Here is a 20,276-nt window from a genome sequence, read left to right as displayed (position 1 = left end):
TGTTGCAGCCTTTCTTTACAAGTTAAGCTATAAACAGAAACAGAAACTCAGTATAAAAACAGGCAAAAAAAATTACAGTGTGAGATATAGTCAGTATTTTATGAGAATTTTGATCAATCTGAAGATTCAAAAGCAAAAAACAAACAAAATAACTTGAAATGTCCTAAAGGAGTTAAGATTTAAAAAAACCAACAACATAACTCTAACTTTTATGAGCATGTCTTCAGAGGGCCACAAAAATAGCCAAATACTGGGCTTCTTTGCAAGAATCATTTATCCGATCCCTCAAGCAAAGTACTCCTTTGCTATACTTGCTAAAAACATGAGCTGCTCAAGAGTATGATATTATTTAAAATATGGTTTTCAAAAAGTATGTGGTACATTTTTTTTTAGAATGAAAAAATCCTCGGAAAAAGCGTAGTTTAATACTAGAAAAACACTGAGGGGTGGTGCTGAGGAATCACCCTGCTCCCACCTTTCTCTACTACCAACATCTTATATTACATGGATCATTTGCTGTTGTAATGGAAGAACATAGATAACATTATTAACAACCAAAATATGCATTTATGGCCAGCACAGAAGCGTAAGCCTGTAATCCCAACAGTCAAGAGGCTGAGGCAGGACTTTCATGAGTTTGAAGCCAACATGGGCTGCACAGTAAGTCCCAGGCCAGCCTAGCTACAGTGTGACATCCTGTGTCACAGGGAGGATATGGGGAGGAGAGGCGGAAGTGAAAATTTTTATAAACAAATAAAAAAAAAAAGCTGAATGGCCAAAAGCAAGACAGGAAGAGGTTAGGTGGGACTTCAGGGCAGAAAGAAAAGAAGAGGGGATAAATTTAGGCATGGAAGAGATGCCAGAGGAGATGGACAGGAAGCAGAACATGCAGGAAGAGAGGTAAACATACAAGTCATGTGGCAGAATGTAGATTAATAGAAATAGGTTAATTTAAACTATAAGAGCTAATTAGAAATAAGCCTAAGCTAAGGCCAAGCTTTCACATTCAATAGTAAGTCTCTGTGTCATGATTTGGGGGCTGGTGGGGCAAGAAAGTCTGCTATAGGCTAGCCTGGGCAATTTTAGCAAGATCATATCTCAAAAAGAAAGAGGTGAATGACATGGGCTTTGAAGGTAGTTCCCTAAGTACAGTCTCGAGCATTCATGAGGCTGGGTTCAACTGCAGTACTGGGATGGGTGTAAGGCAGCAACTGAGGTTCTAAGTTAGTGGTAGAGAAAGAGCTTACCTATTTACATATGATCCTGTGTTCAATCCCCGGAAAGCCACGCACAACAAAGGAGATGGTGTGGCCACACTGTGACCGTAACACTGTCCTTTGAAAGTGTCATTTGAAAGGTATGCAAGGCCGGCACTCTCCACTAAGCTCCATCTGCAGCACTGACCAATTATTTGGAATCCTTCTGTACAAGAAGAGAGTGGTCTTTCCCTGTTTTCATTCTATTTAGTCACATACTTATACCAGTATTGAGCCGTGGACATTTCTTTTACACTTAGAGTTATATCTAATATGACTTCACATGACTTTGTTGCTCAAATGATTTCATTTTGGCCACTGGGAGCTCTTCCATTTGGTCCCTATACTCTTCTGACATAGTCCCATCTTTGTAGGGTTTATTCCTTTGCTTCTTTCTTGTTTGCCGCAATCCTAGAATCAGCCATTTTCCTAAAGGACGCTGGTTCCTCTTACAGAAGAATTTGTTTTAGTGGGTATGTTTCAAATATTTAGAGAACAAAATTTAAAAACTATAAAATTAGAACATAGTCTTTTTCTTGGAAAAAAATAAAGTAAAAAATAAATAAAGGCAGAAAATTTTAAATCTCACTACAGGGGGCTGGGGATATAGAAGCTCTAGACTGAGACAGACTTAACTATGTGGCTCAGGCTCACTCTGTAGTCCAGCTGCCTGAAACTCCTGACCCTTTGGCCTCTAGAGTGCTGGGAGTGGAGGCGTAGGCATCACACTCAGCAGTTCTTTTTTTTTTTTCTTTTTAAAGATGGTTTGTTTGTTTACTTAGTTGTTTGTTTGTTTAGAGAAAGGGTCTGTGTAGTTGTCTAGCTGGTCTAGAACTCACCACTAGGTCAGGCTGGCCTTGAGCTCTCAGATCTCTAAGACACACCTCTGTAAGCAAAGGTTCAGGACTAGACAGACCAGTGAAAAGCAGAACATAAAGAAACAAAACTGCTTATTCATGAAAACTTGACTTCTTTCTTAGGATGAGCCATGAAGGGAAAACAACTTCACATCTGACTCCAAGGAAACGAAGGGCTGCTGTGGGGTGCAGGTGCATGTGAACTGACTCACTTTGCTTCTGTGGGGTAGCATCAAACGTTATCAAGGCTTATTGTGAAATGTCAAGCAGCCAAATGAACTTAGAGGTCAAATTATTTTAATTCCTTAATTACCCTTCACATTCTACAATTACAAAACTAATCAAACAAAAACCTGTCAAATCAAGTAGGCTATCTAATTAAGAAAAATCAAAAGCCAGGTGCTGTGGAAACTTCGGAGGCTGAGGAAGGAGGATTTCTAGTTGAAGCTACATAATAAGACCTGACTTAAAAATAAATATGAGGCTGACAGAACTGTAACTCTTAAAATTACTTCACACCCTAATGTTACTTTTGTGCCTCATTTACAATAGATATCTTAATGGAATGGGGTGGGGCTCCACTGCTAGACCACTTGCTGAGCATGTGTGAAGCCATAGATTCAATCTGTGGCACCACATATACAGAACATGGTGGCACTCACCTGTAATCCCAGCACTTGGGAGATAGAGAAGGATCAGAAGTTCAAAACAATCTATAGAACACACCAAGTTGGAGATAAGCCTGGACACGTAAGACACCATCTCATTAAAAATAAAACAACAACAAATACCAGTCATTACTGTAGAGATTTGGAAAGAACTATTTGGAAAATCAAAACAATCCATGTTTCGGTCCGTGTCTACATATATGCAGGAGCAACAGTGCCCGTGGTAGACTGCAAAGGGTCTGAGAATTCCAATTCTCCAGAAGAGAACCAAGCAATAGTCACCCACCCCTCCAGCTCCCACTTGGTCACTGCATTTTTCACTGTCTGCAAATGCTTCAGAGGATGAACAATGTGTGACGATGTCACGGGGCTGGGGAAATGGCTCAGTGGGTAATGTACTTGCTATACAACGAAAAGACCTGAGTTCAGATCCCAGTACCAACTTAAAAGCTGGGAATGGAACATGTGCCTATAGCCACAGCACTGGGAAAACACAAACAGAAATATCCCCAGGACCCACTGGCTGACCAGCCTAGCCAAAATGGCAAGCTCCATGTTCAATGAAAGACTGTCTTAAACACAAACACACATACACAAAGGTGAGATCTCCTTAGCTGAGCAAAGTGGTACACACTTGTAAACTTAGCACTCAGAAAGTTGAGGCTGGGGAGTCATGAGTTTGAGGTCAGCCTACAGACTACAAAGTAAGATCCAGTCCCAAAAAAGAAAAGTAAAACATAAGCAAACAACAATCAAAAAACAAGAAAAGATCTTCCTTGGAAAGAGCAATAAAAGAGCTGGGGAGAGGGAGGGGTGACAACTAAGACAGGCATTGTAGGAAAAGCTGGCTGTCCAGCCCACTTGTGAGGCTGAGTTTGGAGGGCTGTTCTTACACCAGAGAAAGTGGGGAGGAGGCTTTCAAATAATTCTGATTAAAGTGTTAAGTCAAAGAAATACACACAATTGCAAGGAACACATCATTAAACTGGGAACTTATCAACACTGTATTCATTACTAAAAAGGATGAGATGGAATAAGTAAATATTTATGTCAAATACTTTTTATATATTGGATATAATTACAGTTTATGTCATCAAGCAAAAGAAATTTACTCTAATTTCATTCACTATCAAAGTACACACACACACACACACACACACACACACACACACACACACACACACGAGACATGTTCCTTCTGGACTCTAAGTTTCTGGCTCACACAAAAACAAGATGGTTAAACACACACCAACGTGGGCTCTGAGCCCTGTGCTTCTGCATGCCGCCCACACAGCACTTTGTGAGCATGTGATTACGAGGAATGATGCACAATCACACCACATTCTTTCCCTCAGCTCACACATCAAGAACTTGCCCTCTCAGCGGCATTCTTCTCTAAACAGCCATGGTCACCTTAGCAACCCTATGCTCCCAATATGGACAGCTGGTCCATTTAAAGTCAGTCCTCCTTGGCAAGGAAAGTGCTTGTTCTTCAAACTGGGAGAGAGAGGAGGGTTCTTTTCAGTACACATTACAGGGCCCGATTCATCTTGGTCAGCACTTTTGTTCTGTAGTAGCAATTTGTAGAGTTTAAACCTACTCTGAGTTTGGGGTTTTGTTTTGTTTTTTAAATATAAAAGCAAGTAACTAAATAACAAAATCCAGCTAAATCATATGGGACTCTATGAGAGGAATATGAAACAGAAGTTATAAAACAATATGTACTCTTATTACAACTTACAACTATTGAGTTTCAAGAATAAAGTTCAGCTTTAGTTCAATTTAACTGTAACACCTGAAGCCTCGGTACACATCAACAGATCTGGGTCAGAAAGCCCTAAATATCATAGCCTATCTTTGATCCTCAAACACAAACAAAACCTGGAGAAAGCACTTTCCTACAAGTGAGAGACCCTGGGTTGGATCTCCAGCACCAAACTGCTAATTAATTAATGGACTATCAGTCAATCTGTATTTTCTACTCTACTGCCTTCGTGGGCAATTTCTTAACTCCTCTAAATGTTCAAATAAAACCAAGTAATAAGCATATCTGAACTCCTTATTAGACTGATATAAAAAAACATGAACTACTCAAAAACAGTCTTGATCACTGCCTGTACCTGTGATTGAACCAAATTGAGCCTTTCAGAATAAAAGAAGCAGTTTTTTAAGAATATGTAACTTTCACACTATGAACAAAGAGAAAACTGACACTCTAAAATATATTCAATCAAAATTGCTCATTGCATAACCCACAAAGGCATTTTATATCCTACCCAACAAAACTAAAAACCTAACCTCTAATGAAATTAAAGCAGAATATTCTAAACTAAAAGTTTGTGATATTTATAAGTTGGAAAATACATGAAATATTTTTCTATAACAGAGATAGACCAAATCCTATTAATTTAATAAATGTTGTTTTAGTGAAACTCAAAAATAAGTATACTTAAGTAAAAAATAAAAAGAATTGGGGCTGAAAAGATAGCTCAGCAGTTAAGAGCACTGGCTGTTCTTCCAAAGGACTAAGGTTTGATTTTCAGTATCTACATGGTGACCCACAATCATCTATAACTCCATATCCAGAAGATTCATTGCCCACTTCAGGCCTTTGTGGGCACTCAGTAAACAGACATATATTCAGGTAAAGCATTCATACACATAAATTTTTAAAAATTAAAAATATTTTAAAACATTAAATAACTACTATCTAAATTATTCACTGGCTATTTTTTACCTGTATACATGTGTTTTTTAAACTTTCAGGTGATGAAGTTCTTGTTACCAGCACTTCTTTAGGAGGCTGGCGAGATAGTTCAGTGGGTGCAGACGCCTCACCAAGCCTGACCACTTGATGCCGAGGACAACAGAGCCAACTGTCCCAGCTGTCTTCTGACACCACCTGCGCACCAAGGCCTCTGTATGTACGCATGCACACACACACATAAATGTAATAACAACAAAGAAAAACTTCTCTAAAGACTTAACCTAGTTACCTTTATCTTCTTCATGTAGCAGAGCATCAACTGACAGGGCAGTCATACAGGTAGGAAGATCCTGCATCCATTTTTCTAAGTCTGGCTACTGTTTGTTAAATAGAAATACTATTGTTCCACACATGCAGTAAGCCAAGTGGGAATAATGAAATTAGTATGCTATATAAAAACCTCAAAATCCAAATATACTCAAAGAAGAACTATGCTACTTGTTCAGTTCTCTGAGTTGTACTTTTTAAAAAGTGGATCAATATTTGACCATCTATGGAATGTGAAAACCAGTATCAGCTTCAAAAGTTTCTAGTCTTTTTGCCAAATCTATCCTTTTTTCGTTCTTTCTTTTTTCTTTTTTTGGTTTTTCAAGGCAAGGTTTCTGTATGTAGCTTTGGAGCTGAAGCATATCCTGGAACTCACTTTGTAGACCAGGCTAGCCTTGAACCCAGAGATCTGCCTGCTTCTGCCTCCCAAGTGCTGGGATTAAAGGTGTGCACCAACAACAACAACTAGCCTTACCAAATATTTTTATAAATACTTCACTACTGACATAAAAAAAAAAAGTGGGTAGTGGCAGGGGCAAGCAGACCTCTTATGAGTTCAAGGTCATCCTGGTCTACAAGAGCTAGTTCCAGGATAGGCTGCAAAGCTACAGAGAAATCCTGTCAAGGAAAAAAAAAAAAAGAACAAAAACCAAAAGCAAGCAAACAAACAAACGAAATGCCTTACTTTCAAAAAGTTTCAACCTTGGCTTGTTTTCCTTTCCCGCTACAGTCCGAATTCTGCCCAGACAAAATTCAAAATTCAGGCCCTGACACTCTGATAGGGGAGGATGGGTGGGGTGGCTGTAAGAGGTGATCAGGTCATGGAGCTCTTCTTTGTGAGGGAGATTAAGGCTTTCACAAGAGTCTTCATCTTGTCCTTTCTTCTTCTACCATCCATCACACCACAAGGCATTCCTCCTCTCTGCAGGAAGCAGCAATCAGGCAAGGACCCTGCCAGGATACTCATCTTAGAATTCTCAGCTTCCATAATGGTGAGAAATCAATTCATGTTCTTTATAAGTTGCCCAGTCAGTGGTGTGGTAGTATACCAACACAAATAAAGACACTTCCCCTATTCCTTTCCACCATGTATCGGTTCCCTCGTCTATGAACTAAAAGACTCTAAGACCCTCACTTCATATTATGAAACTGACCTGACAAGGACCTTTAGTTTCGTCCAACCAAGTCTGGTTCCAGCACCTACACCAAGAGGCTCACAACCACTTTTAATTCCAGCCCCAGAGATCTGAGGTCACTATATTCATGCGCACAGGCCCATACATATGCATATATACAAAGTATATCAATAAGAATTAGGGAGAGACTATAATATTGAACACCATCTTCTGGCCTCCACACATGCTAACAAGTTCACAAACACAGATACTAATACTTTCACACACACACATATAATAAACACTTTTTAGAAATCTATGTTATAAACAAAATAATATGTACAACAAATATTAAAAATTGATTGGTATGCTGTGTGGTGGTGGCACACACCTTTAATCCCAGTACTCAGGAGGCAGAAACAGGTGGATCTCTGTGAGTTCAAGGCCAGTCTGGTCTACAAGAGCTAGTTCCAAGACAGACTCCAAAGCTACTAAAAAACCTTTCTCGAAAAACAACAACAAAAAACAAAACAAAAACTTGGTCCTTTAAATGAACCAGTCAATGATGATGAGTATGGAACAAACTAAAGATTTTAATACCAATATTCATGAACTTAAGTAAAATGCTGATATGTTCAGACATTCAGTCTCTTATGGCTTCACAAAAATTTAAATAAATACAAAATATACTATGCAAAACTTACCATTTCAACTAGTTTGTAAAATGACTCATTTTTAAGGTTGTCACTGTCCCTTTACTACATTTAACTACACAGCAGAATGATACTGTACATGTGCATGTGTGTATAATGTGCTAATTTTCTACAATAAATACAAAAATATCAGGTGTTGGAGAGGAGCTTCAGTTAGCAAAGTGCTTGCCTGTGATGGGTTCCCAAAACCTAAGTGAGAAAAAACCTGAGTGTAGTGATATACCTTTTAAATCCTAGCACTATGGAGACATGTTAAGTCGAGACTGCTCATTAGTTTTCCAGCTGCCCAGACCCAAATAATCACACAGAAACTGTATTAATTACAACACTGTTTGGCTATTAGCTCAGGTTTCTTATTAACTAACTCTTACATCTTAAATTAACCCATTTCTATTCATTTATATTTTACAATGAGCTTCATGGCTTGTTACCACTTACTTCTTGAGCCGCTCCATGGTGTCTGGCTCCCTGGGCATCTACATCCTTGACTCCGCCTTCTCTCTCTCTCTCTCTCTCTCTCTCTCTCTCTCTCTCTCTCTCTCTCTCTTTGGATTTCCTGCCTGGCTTTACTCTGCTAAACCATTGGCCGAAAAAGCTTCTTTATTAATCAATGGTAATAAAAACACATTCACAGCATAGAGCGGAATCCCACATCATCTCCCCTTTTCTGTCTAAATAAAAAGGAAGGCTTTAACTTTATATCAGAGACAGAGTCAGGCAAGATCCCCAGGGTTCACTGATCAGCTAGCCTCACTTATTTGGCAAGTTCCAAGCAAGTAAGAAACCATGCCTACAAAGAAAACAGTGGTTGGTGCCTAAGACATGAGAGCTAAGGTTGTCCTCTGGCCTCTACATACAGAGACATGCACTCACATGGGCATATATCTGCACACATGCACCAAACATGCATACATACAAACACAAAATAAAAACACTGGAATTTAGGCGTAGCTTAGTAATAGGAGCATGCCTACCACATGAGGCCTTGGTTCAACCCTAGTATCATTAAATAAATACAAATTAAAAAAAATTCTCATAACACACACACTCACACATTTACCACTCTAGACAGGAGCTCTAAAAGTACTAGACACTGAGAGCCATCGTCATTAAGTATCGTGCATTACATTAATGTAGGAGATTTAAATTTCACTTTCCAAAAGAAAATAGCAAAGAAGAACAGATTAAGGTTAATGAGATTACATTTTCTGAAATTTCTATTTTTGATTTAAGCACTGTGGTCTACGAAAAGAAGAGTCTGAATTTCTTCTGAAGCACTTTTTCAATGCTTTTAACAGCACCCTGGAAGATGTGAACACGTTATTTCTCAACATGGTGGTGGCAGGAGGAGGAGGAGGCCATGTGTGAGAGCACACCTAAGCCCCTGCTGTCAAAGTAAGAGTCGTTGGTGCTCAGTTCTTCCCTTCTCCTCCGCAGCTAGCGGGTCCCATTATTTTAATCCTTTTTCCCCCTTTTATTTTTTTAATTTCGTTTTATTGTGTGATACTTTATTCTTTTGCTTGGGGGGGGGGCGCCATCCAGATCCCAAGTAAATCACATGCACATTTCTTCATAATTATGAATACCCGGCCTCAGCTTGGGTTGTTTCTTCCCAGCTTTTCTTATCTTAAATTATCTCAACTACCTTTTGTCTCTGGGCTTTTATCTTTCTCTATTTCTGTCTACCTTACTTCACTTCTTTCTCATGGCTTGCTGTGTAGTTGAGCGGCTGGCCCCTGATGTCCTCATCCCCCTGTTTTCTTGCATTCACTCTCCTCGTTTCTCCTTCTATTTATCCTCTCTGCTTGCCAGCCCCACCCATCCTTGCTCCTGCCTCACTATTGGCCATTCAGCTCTTTTTTTTTTAACTTGTTTTTCCTGGTTATCGATCGATAGAGTATTGATCACTGATCGAGAAATCGCTAGCAGCGCCAAAGGGACTCGAACCCGCGTCCTCTGGCACTAGAACAGAGCATTAGGTGCTCCTAGCCGCCGAGCCACAGCTCAAGCTGCTCATTCAGCTCTTTATTAGGACCATCAAGTGTTTTAGACAGGCAAAGAATCACAATTAATCAAACACAGCATAAACAAAAGTAACACACCTGAAACTAATAGTCCCTAACTTCTTCCTTCATTCCATCTTTTCCTCCTTTCTTCCTTTCTGTTTTTCTTGTTTATTTTTGGGGGGTTTTTGAGACAGGGTTTCTATGTGTAGCTCTGGCTGTCCCAGAACTCACTCTGTAGACCAGACTTCCTTTGAACTCACAGAGACCTGCCTGCCTCTGCCTCCCAAGTGCTGGGTGTACCACCACTGCCTGGCTTCAATACATTTTTCTAAGACTGCAATTCAATAATACTGCCTATATGATTCTTTCAAGAAAACACAGCAGGCACATTTTCTAGAACCATATGCTAGAATCTGAATTACATAGTCAAAACAGGAATGTAAGTGACTCTCAATGGCCATATTCTTATTAATGCTTTCAGGGTAGACAACTGTGGAGATGGAGAGAGAGACTCATGACTTACCACTCTGGAGGAATGCTCGCTCTGCTGCATCTTACTTCATGACATGTGGAGTGTTTCCTCACCAGGACATCCGGGCATCTACTTCTTGGTGGTCATTTCTGAAATAAAGGTACAGTAATTGAGAATGTGACTCATATATTACAAAATCTTAAACTCTTTAAGGACACTTAACTACATTATCATGACCAGTAAGGACTATTAACAAAGTTTTTAAGCAAACACCTAACAGAAAACATTAGCAGGGTTAAGAGTTATGTAAGATTTAAAAGCAAAAAAACTGGATATTGTCCCACAGGACCAGAATGTTTCAGTCCTCAACACCTCTCTCTGTCCCTGCTGAGCCTGACTGTGATTTATAAACTGGAACAAAAAGACACACAGGAAACTGTAAAATTGCAGTTTTGAACGCCAAGAAGTGATTGTCCACTCATTGTTTGTGTACCCATTACACCTAAAATGAAAACCCAAGAAATGGATTTCTGTCCATTTTATTTGCCTACTTTAGGCACCTGAAACAACTGCTATTGTGCCAATGAGTGTTCTACACATTTATTCTAAGATGAATAAACTGATCATTGGCTAACCCCAACTGATGACATAAATGGTGATTTGAATGACAATGGCCCCACAGGCTCAAGGAACCATGCATGAAGAAACCACAGGGCCATGCTGAGTCGGTGCTGCCCTTTGCTGGCAGCCCTGGAAAAGCTGCCCTATCCATCCATCGCTTGAAGCTGAAGAAGAGAGACACACAGCCGCAGAAGAAATGGCCCCACCCAGCACCAAGGGCAGGGAGAGCTGAGCCTGAAGGCACTGGATTAGAGAAGTTAGTTCCACCCCTCACCTGATTGACCAGCTATCCCCCAGGCCCATTGGGGTTGGCCTACCCTAACTATCTAACTAGATCTACCCAATCTAGAACCTGCTGGAGCTCATGCAGGGACTGGTCCTGTGGAAAGATAACTGCAGGATCTCCATGACTCGGGGCAGCCATGGATATCCGAGAGGAGTAAGGGTGGTGTACCAGAAACCAGAGATCTTGAACCAGACCAATGACCCACTGCAATGAACATTTGCAAGTAAAGCTGACTGGACAAAAGCATATGCTGTGTGATACACTACTCCCAACACCACCAGCATGAACGAAGAGGTGGTGGAGAGAAGTTTATTCTTTCTTTACTAGTTTTCATTGGGTGGGGAACACTGCAATGGGAAGGGGAGAATATGGAAGGACTAGGAGGTGGGCAGAGTTGGGGGTGCATGATGTAAAATTCCTAAAAATCCAATAAAGAAATTATGTTTAGGGCTGGAGAGATGGCTCAGCGGTTAAGAGCATTGCCTGCTCTTCCAAAGGTCCTGAGTTCAATTCCCAGCAACCACATGGTGCCTCACAACCATCTATAATGAGATCTGGTACCCTCTTCTGACCTGAAGGCATACACACAGACAGAATATACATAATAAAAAATATTTTAAAAAAGAAATTACGTTTCAAAAAATAAAAAGAAAAGGAAAAGAAAAAAAACAGAAAATGACTCCCACGGACTCATAGGAGTGGCATTATTGGGGGAAATGTGTCACAGGGAGCAGGCTCTAAGGTTTCAGAAGCTCACTGTGGTGTCATTCTACCTTCCTGCTGTCCGCCAACTTAGATGCAGAACTCAAAGCTACATCTCCAGCACTATGTCTACCCGTGTACCCCCATGCTTCCCGTCATGACAATGAACTAAACCTCTGAACATGTAAACCAGCTCCTATTAAATGTTTTCCTTTATAAGAGTTGCCATGAGCCAGAAAATGGTGGCGTAGGCCTTAATTCCAGCATTCAGGAGGCTGAGGCAGATGGATGGATCTCTGTGATTGAGGCTAGTCTGGTCTACAGAGTGAGCTCTGGGACAGGTCCCAAAGCTACACAGAGAAACCCTGTCTCAAAATCAAAACAAACGAACGAAAAAAGAGATGTCACGGACATGGTATCCCTTCACAGCAACAGAAACCCTAACTAAGATAAACTGCTTAAATCTCAAACACCATTTCTTCCACAGAAATGCCACTAGTGTCAACTACATCAGCATCATACACAATACACAAAAGCCATAAAAGACAATGGAGACATATTCCCAACCACCAAACTAGAATAAAAGCCTAAGGTTCCTTGGAATTTGAATAGCTTCACCTTTGGTAAAGAATCCAAGGAGAAGAACAGAATATGTGATTTTTGCCAACTCTCAGGCATGGGGTGGGCAGGTGTTTTTTTTTTTTTAATTAAACATTCATGTTCTTTAAGGTATTGTAAAAACCATTCGGGATACAAGTCTTCTGTAGGGAGGCAAAGTTGCCACTCTACAGACTGCAAGAGTAAACCCATAATTCTAGCAGTTCCCTACTTCCCAAGCTAGAACTGAATGATAAACCACAAATGCTACTTGTGGCTGGGGGTAGTTGTGAGACAGAGGCAGGGGATCTCTTTGAGTTTAAGTTCAGTCTGATCTACAGAGCTAGTTCCAAGACATCCTGAAAAATCTAAAAAGATGATGCTCCCAACTTCAAAAAGTTAATGATGTATCTACCACACTGTTCTTGTTTTTAAATATTCTGTGCCACAAAGGAATGGTTCAGAATTTTAATCAAATGAGTACCATTAGAACAATTCCCAAAAGAAATGACATTCCCTTTCTCCTATTTATTTAAGCACTTCTATTTGTGATTATAAAGTTTCAAGTTTTCTCAGGAAAAGTTCAAGTATTTCAAATTTACTTGTTATCTCTAGGCACCGTGGCCACTGGAAAGAATCAAAACAGCACACTAACTCTTAACAAGACTAAATTAGATGCAACACTGTAGGAATGTTTGAACTTAATTTTTTTCTTAAAATAAACTCCCTCTGGGCTGAGGTCTACTTTGCCTTTTGAATATCATGTGGCTGGCAAACCTCAGGGTTTTAACAGAGATTAGCCAGGGGACAGAGGAACCACCAAGTATGACTCAGTGATCACATTTAATAGTCCCTGAAGACCAAACCAAACACATGCAATCACCAGAACTGTCCCAAAACCACCGCCAACATACCTTTCAACTGAATAATCTATTTTCACTCAAGTTCACAAACCTATTATCATATAATCCAAGATGCGAACATAAACCCAGAACATCAGACACTTGATCAGCAGGAGCCTAAAGGGCTGAACAATGAATCTGACATGCAAAGCTCACCTGGAAAGAGGCAGGGAGAACCCTTGAATATTTTTAAACAGAAAACCTTGGTCACAAGAAATCAGACTAGTAAATTCAACTATCTGAAAGATGAGTGACAGGACCAGCAAAAGGCTAAGCAGGCAAAAGGGCTTGTCATCCTGACGCCTGTGCTCACTCTCCTGGACCTCCCCTGGGTCTGTGTGTACAGTCACACACAAGGTAAGTCAAGGTAACTGAAAACCTTAAAGACATTTAATAACTTGACTTTATCTACAAAGTATACCTTTAAACAGTAATACAACAACCTAGCTCTTTGCACAGAGGAGAAATGCAACAGAATTATCAACGTTAAAGTTCCCAAATGACTAAATATAAATGCTAATTTTCAAACTATTTTGGTCCTGGATTGTCAATAAAAACTACCACTTAAAACTGCCCCTCAGAATCTAAAGTCCTTGTAGGGATGATGGAGGGGAAGGGAAGAAGAGATCAGAGAGAACACATTTTCAAGGTAACAATTAGAAATAATACAACCTGAGTTAAAAGGAAAAACTTGAGATTTTGGTGTCAAAACTATAATTAAAATCAAATGAGGACAATGAAATGGTCTGTGTGGTTTCAATTCAATACTTGAGGCACCACTAGTATGTTTGCTTTTAGACCTTGCTTCGGGCTTTAAAGAAAGGGAATGGTGGCATGTAAAATATACATGGTCTCTTGAAAGTTATATATACAATCTTTATACTCAGTAATTGTCTGGTCTTCCTATGTACGCTCATAAAATGAGTAAATGTCCTATTTTAAAACTTCTGTTTTAAATAGAATTCCTGCCCACATTCTAGGTCACTATACAAAATGTATTTCTTTTCCACAAAATGTTTTCAAGACAGGGTTTTTCTATATAGCTCTGGCTGTCCTGGAACTCGCTCCATGGACCAGGCTGACCTCCAAATCACAGAGATCTGCCTGCCTCTGCCTCCAGAGTGCTGGGATTAAAAGCGAGTGCCACCACACCTGGCTACAAAATATATTTTTAAACAGAAAATGTTATTACAATTCCCACTATGATTTATTTGGAATATCAAGGTAGAAACTTGCTAAGTTTTCTTCTATATCTCCAACATCACAGACAAAAGATGTATACAGATCTAAATAAGCATTACCAGAACTGTAACTTTATTGTTTTTCATAAACTTAAATGCAATGTCTAAAATATTCACTATGCAGAAAGGCTTGACCTCAAACAGGCTTACCTTTTACACTCTCCAAGGAGTTGAGTTACCTGATTACTAAAATATTCAGTTTCTACATGTGTCCTATAGACTGTCACCTTACTCCATCCATTAACTTCTCATTGCATTTAGTTGATTGACTGACTGATTGATTGTGACAGGGTCTCACTATGAAGGCCTCACTGACCTGAAATTTGTCGTGACAAGACAGGCTGTCCTCAAACTCACAGAGATCCACCTGCCTCTGCCGTTCTGGTGCTAGAATTAAAGGTGTGTGCCACCATGCCTGGCAGGGTTTTGTTTGTTTGTTAAGAGTTTTATTTAGCTCACAATTTTGAAGACTGAAAGTCCGAACAGCATGGAGCTGGCTCTGATGAGGATCTCCAGAGAAGCATAACAACAGAGAAAACGGATGGCAGGGCATTGGAAACTGGAAAACAAGGGATGTCTCAGGACAACTACCAAGGGTCCCACGTGCTAGAGACGGCAACTTCCAGGACTCAGTTATCTTGCATTAAGCCTTTCCACTCAAAAGTTCTACCACCTCCCCACACCACCACACTGAGAACCAGTCTCCCAATCTATGGATCACTGGACACACACAAACCAAGAGCACAAGCTACACCTGAAATACTATCTATCCTTAAAGCCGCTGAAGTTAATTATAGCTGTAAGGTATTCCACAGAAATCCCATGGCTCTCCCTAAATATACCTACTTCATTATACATCAATAATCTGCTTAATAGCCTATCTTTATATGACACATAGGAGGGGCTTGAAGAGATGACTCAGCATTTAAGATCACTGGCTACTGGGCTCCTGTCCAAGCACCCACATGGTGGCTCATAGACATCCATAACTCTAGTTCCAGGGAATCTGAAACATTCTTCTGACTTCAGTGGGCACCAGGCACACATGGTACACCAAAATACATGCATGCAGGCAAACCATCTGTACACATAAAATATAATTTAAGTGTCACACAAGGAAAAAATGGAAGAATAAAAAGGAGAAATTCCATAAAATGGTAATTAGAAATACCAGAACAGATTTTAAGAGTGCCAAGAAAAAAGAAAACCAAACAACACCAAACATACTAACTAAAACACCTACAAAAAATTATGAAATCACTTCAGGTCTTACAAGTAAAGTAGCTAAAGCAACTTAGAAGTAAGGAAGTACTAAATTTCAAATGACAAAGATTATTTTTTTTCTCAGACTTACCCAGTCCAATGTAGATTTGGAACACACACACAGTGTCTGATTTATAAATAAGAACAAATTATGCTATTGAAGAATTTAAGTTCATTTGTTAGGGACCAGAGGAACGGCTCAGTATTGAGAGCGCTTACTGTTAAGGACCCAGGCTTGCAGAGGACCAGGCCAGGTTCTCCACTCCTACACCAGATGGCTCACACGCTCACACTACCTGCAACTCCAATTCCATGAGGTCTGACACCCTCTGCTGGTCATCATACACACAAAAATAAATAAATAAATCTTTAAATAAGAAGATTAAATATTTTTAAAACAAATAGAATGAATTCATGAATTCTGAGTATGATAAATGTATACATCAAGGAAATTAGAAATGATTTCTGTATACTTTAGGAAATATAGAATTCTAAATAATTCAGGTGAGCCTTGAACTTACCATTAACTAATGCCTCTAAAGATAAGAAATAGCATTGTCATACAACACTTTGCTTTCAACTTGGTTGTTTAACAAAAGGACTGAAGATTAGTTGAAGACTGTTGGTTTAATAGAGGAGGTATAATCTTAAAACTCAAAGATGTAATCCTAATAACATATATACAAAAATCCATTGTATACAGCTTGCACTAGACCCAAAACAAAAATTTACAGTTCTCAAATTAAAGCTTATAGGCTAAAAAAGAGCAGACAGTAACAGGCCAAAAGGCACAGTATACTCAGTATAAATGTTAATCTTAAAGAAAACAAGTATCTTTAACTTCACGGACATTTTCCTTACACTTCTCTAATACCTAGACACATTTAACGTAGTACACAAGTGTTGTACAGAAAAGGACACTCAAACCATTGAATTTTACAAAGATTACGCCAGCTATTTCATCACAGGGCACACGTTATTTATTACAAAGTGCTGTTTGGAGGCACAGAAAACCCGTCGGACAGACTACAGCAAAAGTTAATGAGTGCTGTGGCTTTTGAAGAAACACTCCACCTTTACTGACACTGTAGAAAAATGTAGTATTTTCTCTTTACAGAAAGCACTGATTCAAACCTAATAAAAATAAACAGATAAAACTAATGACGTTCCTAAACCAGACAAAGAACTTCCTTGTCTTTCAACCTAACAATAGAAGTAACAAAAAGGCATTTTAAACACTACTTGTAGACAGACTGGTCTACAGAGTGAGTTCCAGGACAGTCAAGGTTACATAGAGAAACCCTGCCACAAACAAACAAACAAACAACAAAAGAAGAGGAGAGGAGGGGAGGGGAGGGGAGGGGAGGGGAGGGGAGGGGAGGGGAGGGGAGGGGAGGGGAGGGGAGGGGAGGGGAGGGGAGGGGAGGAGAAGAGAAGAGAAGAGAAGAGAAGAGAAGAGAAGAGAAGAGAAGAGAAGAGAAGAGAAGAGAAGAGAAGAGAAGAGAAGAGAAGAGAAGAAGAGAAGTAGAAATAAGGCTGGAAAAGCTCAATGGCAAAGCACTTACCTACCATGAACCTGGGTTTGATACATGTACCACACAACAGAATAAAACATTAATTATTCAGATACTGATTAAAACATAAAGTACAGTGTTTGCCCGTCTGTATGTGTGACAGAAGAGGGTATCACATTCCCTTGAATGGAACTGGAGTTTTGGAAGGTTGTAAGCTGCCATGTGGGTGCTGGGAATTAAAGTCAGGTCTTCAAAAAGAGGAGAAAGTGTGATCTTAACTGCTGAGCCATCTTTCCAGCCCCTATTCTACTCTTTTTGACATGTGTATATGTGTTTACTTGGGTGTGGGTGTACACGCATGAACAGAGGTGCTCGTAGATGCCAGTTATATACCCCAGGACTGGAGTCACAGGTGGTACGAGTAGACTGACTAGGTGTTGGCAACTGAACTCTGGTCCTCTGGAAATAATGTGCTTTCAAGTGCTGACCCATCCCTTCACTCCTAAAGAGATTTTGATACCGATTTTAAGCATGTTGGTTACAAAAAAGGTGTTCAGCTCAGTCACGCCTGAGGCCGTGGGTGTAAACTTCTCAAAGGAAAGCTAGCTGTCCACACTACAGGATTTTGAGCTAAATAGACCAGGGAAAACAAGGAAGTCACTTAGCACACTGGTTATGAACACGAGCTTTGGAGTCACGACTTTGAATGTATGCCCCAACTTTGCCATGGCTAATTGTATGATCTTGGGCAAATCACTCTCTCCAATCTCTTCTCTAAAATGATTAGTTAATAATCCTGCTGTGTAAGAGTGACATCAGGATAATGCTGAAAAAACTCTTAGCCTGGCACCTAGTGAGGACTCAAAAAACAGCAAAGCACCAGGAACCATTCTTTCCGTCTGCTAAAACTACCCCTATGTTACTATTTTAAAAGATCAAACACTTTCCCACTTTGAGAATTTTACACATCTGATCTCAGAAAGCTAAATGTTTCCCACATTTTATCACAAGTGCATCTAATGCAGACTAGGAGGGACCAAGTGAACAAGAGAAGTAGAAAGAAGGAACTTGTTCTCACACTGATGCTGGCACAACTATAGCAAGGTCAAGTCTGGGGCAGCGGTGGCAGCATTTAGTCGTCCAAAGCCAGCAGTGTCACTGGGACAGGCTGTGGCGTCTGTCTGTCTCTGTAGTTGTCACTGGTGTCCTCACAGGGACCCTTGTGCAGTGTGATTCTGGGCACTGTTTCTGGCTGCTTACCCTGAATCTGATTTGCTAACCCTTGCAACAATATGAACTACTGAATTCTCCCCAAGTAAACTGTAAGATAGATACACTTCAACTGGTTTTTACTACTGCAGAAACTTTGTTGGTACATCGAGTAGAGGCACCATCATTCTCACCTCCCCTAAGCCCACCAGCAAGAAGAGAAGTGAGATGGTGTTTTCAATTCCTTTAAACAAAAATAAACAAATAAACAAACAAACACACAGAAAAAATACTGCCCACTTTCAATTTATGTTTATCCTGGGAATTCTTGCAGCCTTGTTTCAATAAAGTATGAACAACTGTTTTTCTAACTTAGAAAATTATCTACTTCTAAGGAATATTACAAAGAAGTGGTAACACAGGAAAATAACTGCAAAAACAGCTAACAACAATTATTCCAGCGCAGGCAATGGGTAATGGCATTTGCTGCCAGACCTGACAATCTTGAGTTCAATCCCCAGGACTCGCAGGGTAGAAGGAAAAAACAGACTCTCCAAAGTGTCCTCTGATTGCCACAGATGTGCCCTGCTGAGTAAGTAAGCAAATAAATAAATAATAAGGTGAAGCAGACAGACAGACAGACAGCCAGAAAGTAGCTATATTTATTTTATGAGAGGCCTAGAGATAGCATAAAGGACCTAAACTAATTCTGAATTACTACTCCATTATAAGGAGCAGGCTATGAAGGAGAAATCCAAACACTGGAAGTAAAAATGGAGCTAACAATTTCCATCAAAATAAAGTATGTGAGCAAAAAGTCCATGAAACACAAGAGAAAACAGAAGTGTATACACAGAGACCCAAAAGACATCCCAGAAAACAGAGTGACAAACCAGAGACACGTATGCTGTTACTTCTCTTGTGAGTAACAAACAGAGCTGCAGTTGACAGCTGTACAGCCGACCTGACCTTAGAGACTGAGACGGCTGTAACAGTCATGAGCATTGCTCAAACTTCATGAAACTCCCTGTCTCTGAGGAAGTTAGACTGCAACAAGCTTGTGGGAAAAGTCTAAGAGAGAGGGAAGGAGTGTAAAGAAAACAGCAAACACTTACACACTGGTTCACTAACTCCCCAGAACAGATTCCTTAGCTACTAATACTATGCTCATTTCATAGGCCAACAGTACCTTCAATTTACAGTTTAAACATGTCTAAGTCTTATAGTGATATCTTGGTGCATATTTCGTCTCTCAATTTAAGTTACTATCTACATGTTTAGAGAAATCTGCTGCTGCCCAAAAACATCATTTCAGAGCACGAAAGCATAAAGGTGTTAAATACTTTAAATTCTAGTTGGATCTGTCATTTTACTTCTATTTTTACTTAGATTCCAATACTTCTATAGTAGTCAATGTCTTCATGAAGCTGAAAACAGATTAACTAGAAGACAATGCATAAAGCATCAGGGAGCACTTTAGATGTAGTCATTTCAACATCACAACATTACTTAGCAGGTATTATTTCAGAGGGAAATAAACCGAAGCACAAGCAGGCTTTTAAAACAGACAACACAAGCTATTTCTGTGCCACACCCCTGACCCCAACATGGTTCTGATCACCAGTACCAAGCAGAAGCACTAGATATAGGTCTTGGACAGCTTTTGATAATCATTGGTGATCATGGGCACAATGACAAAATGCTTCCAGAATATATGATATTCAATCCGTAAGATTGGATATTTTCATTCATTTAGCAAATGTTTGTTGTCGTCATAAACTAAGAACTCAACAGAATGTGGCAGTGTTATCTATATCTTC

The 20,276-nt window shown here is 39.8% G+C and overlaps 1 protein-coding gene across 1 annotated transcript in view; it reads right to left on the bottom strand.

Moving 5' to 3' along the window:
* Frs2 (fibroblast growth factor receptor substrate 2) overlaps positions 1-20,276 on the bottom strand; it is an 82,625-nt gene that overhangs the window by 25,639 nt on the left and 36,710 nt on the right. The window contains exon 2 of the mRNA XM_048418932.3: positions 10,173-10,270. The gene's annotated coding sequence lies outside the window, so the exon portion shown is untranslated. The remainder of the gene's footprint in view (positions 1-10,172; positions 10,271-20,276) is intronic.

Source organism: Myodes glareolus, chromosome 26, assembly GCF_982192425.1.
Source record: "Myodes glareolus chromosome 26, mMyoGla1.1, whole genome shotgun sequence".
In the NCBI taxonomy this organism is placed as follows: domain Eukaryota; kingdom Metazoa; phylum Chordata; class Mammalia; order Rodentia; family Cricetidae; genus Myodes; species Myodes glareolus.
The sequence above is the reverse complement of the archived record's forward strand: the minus strand, read 5'-3'. Positions and strand labels throughout refer to the sequence as shown.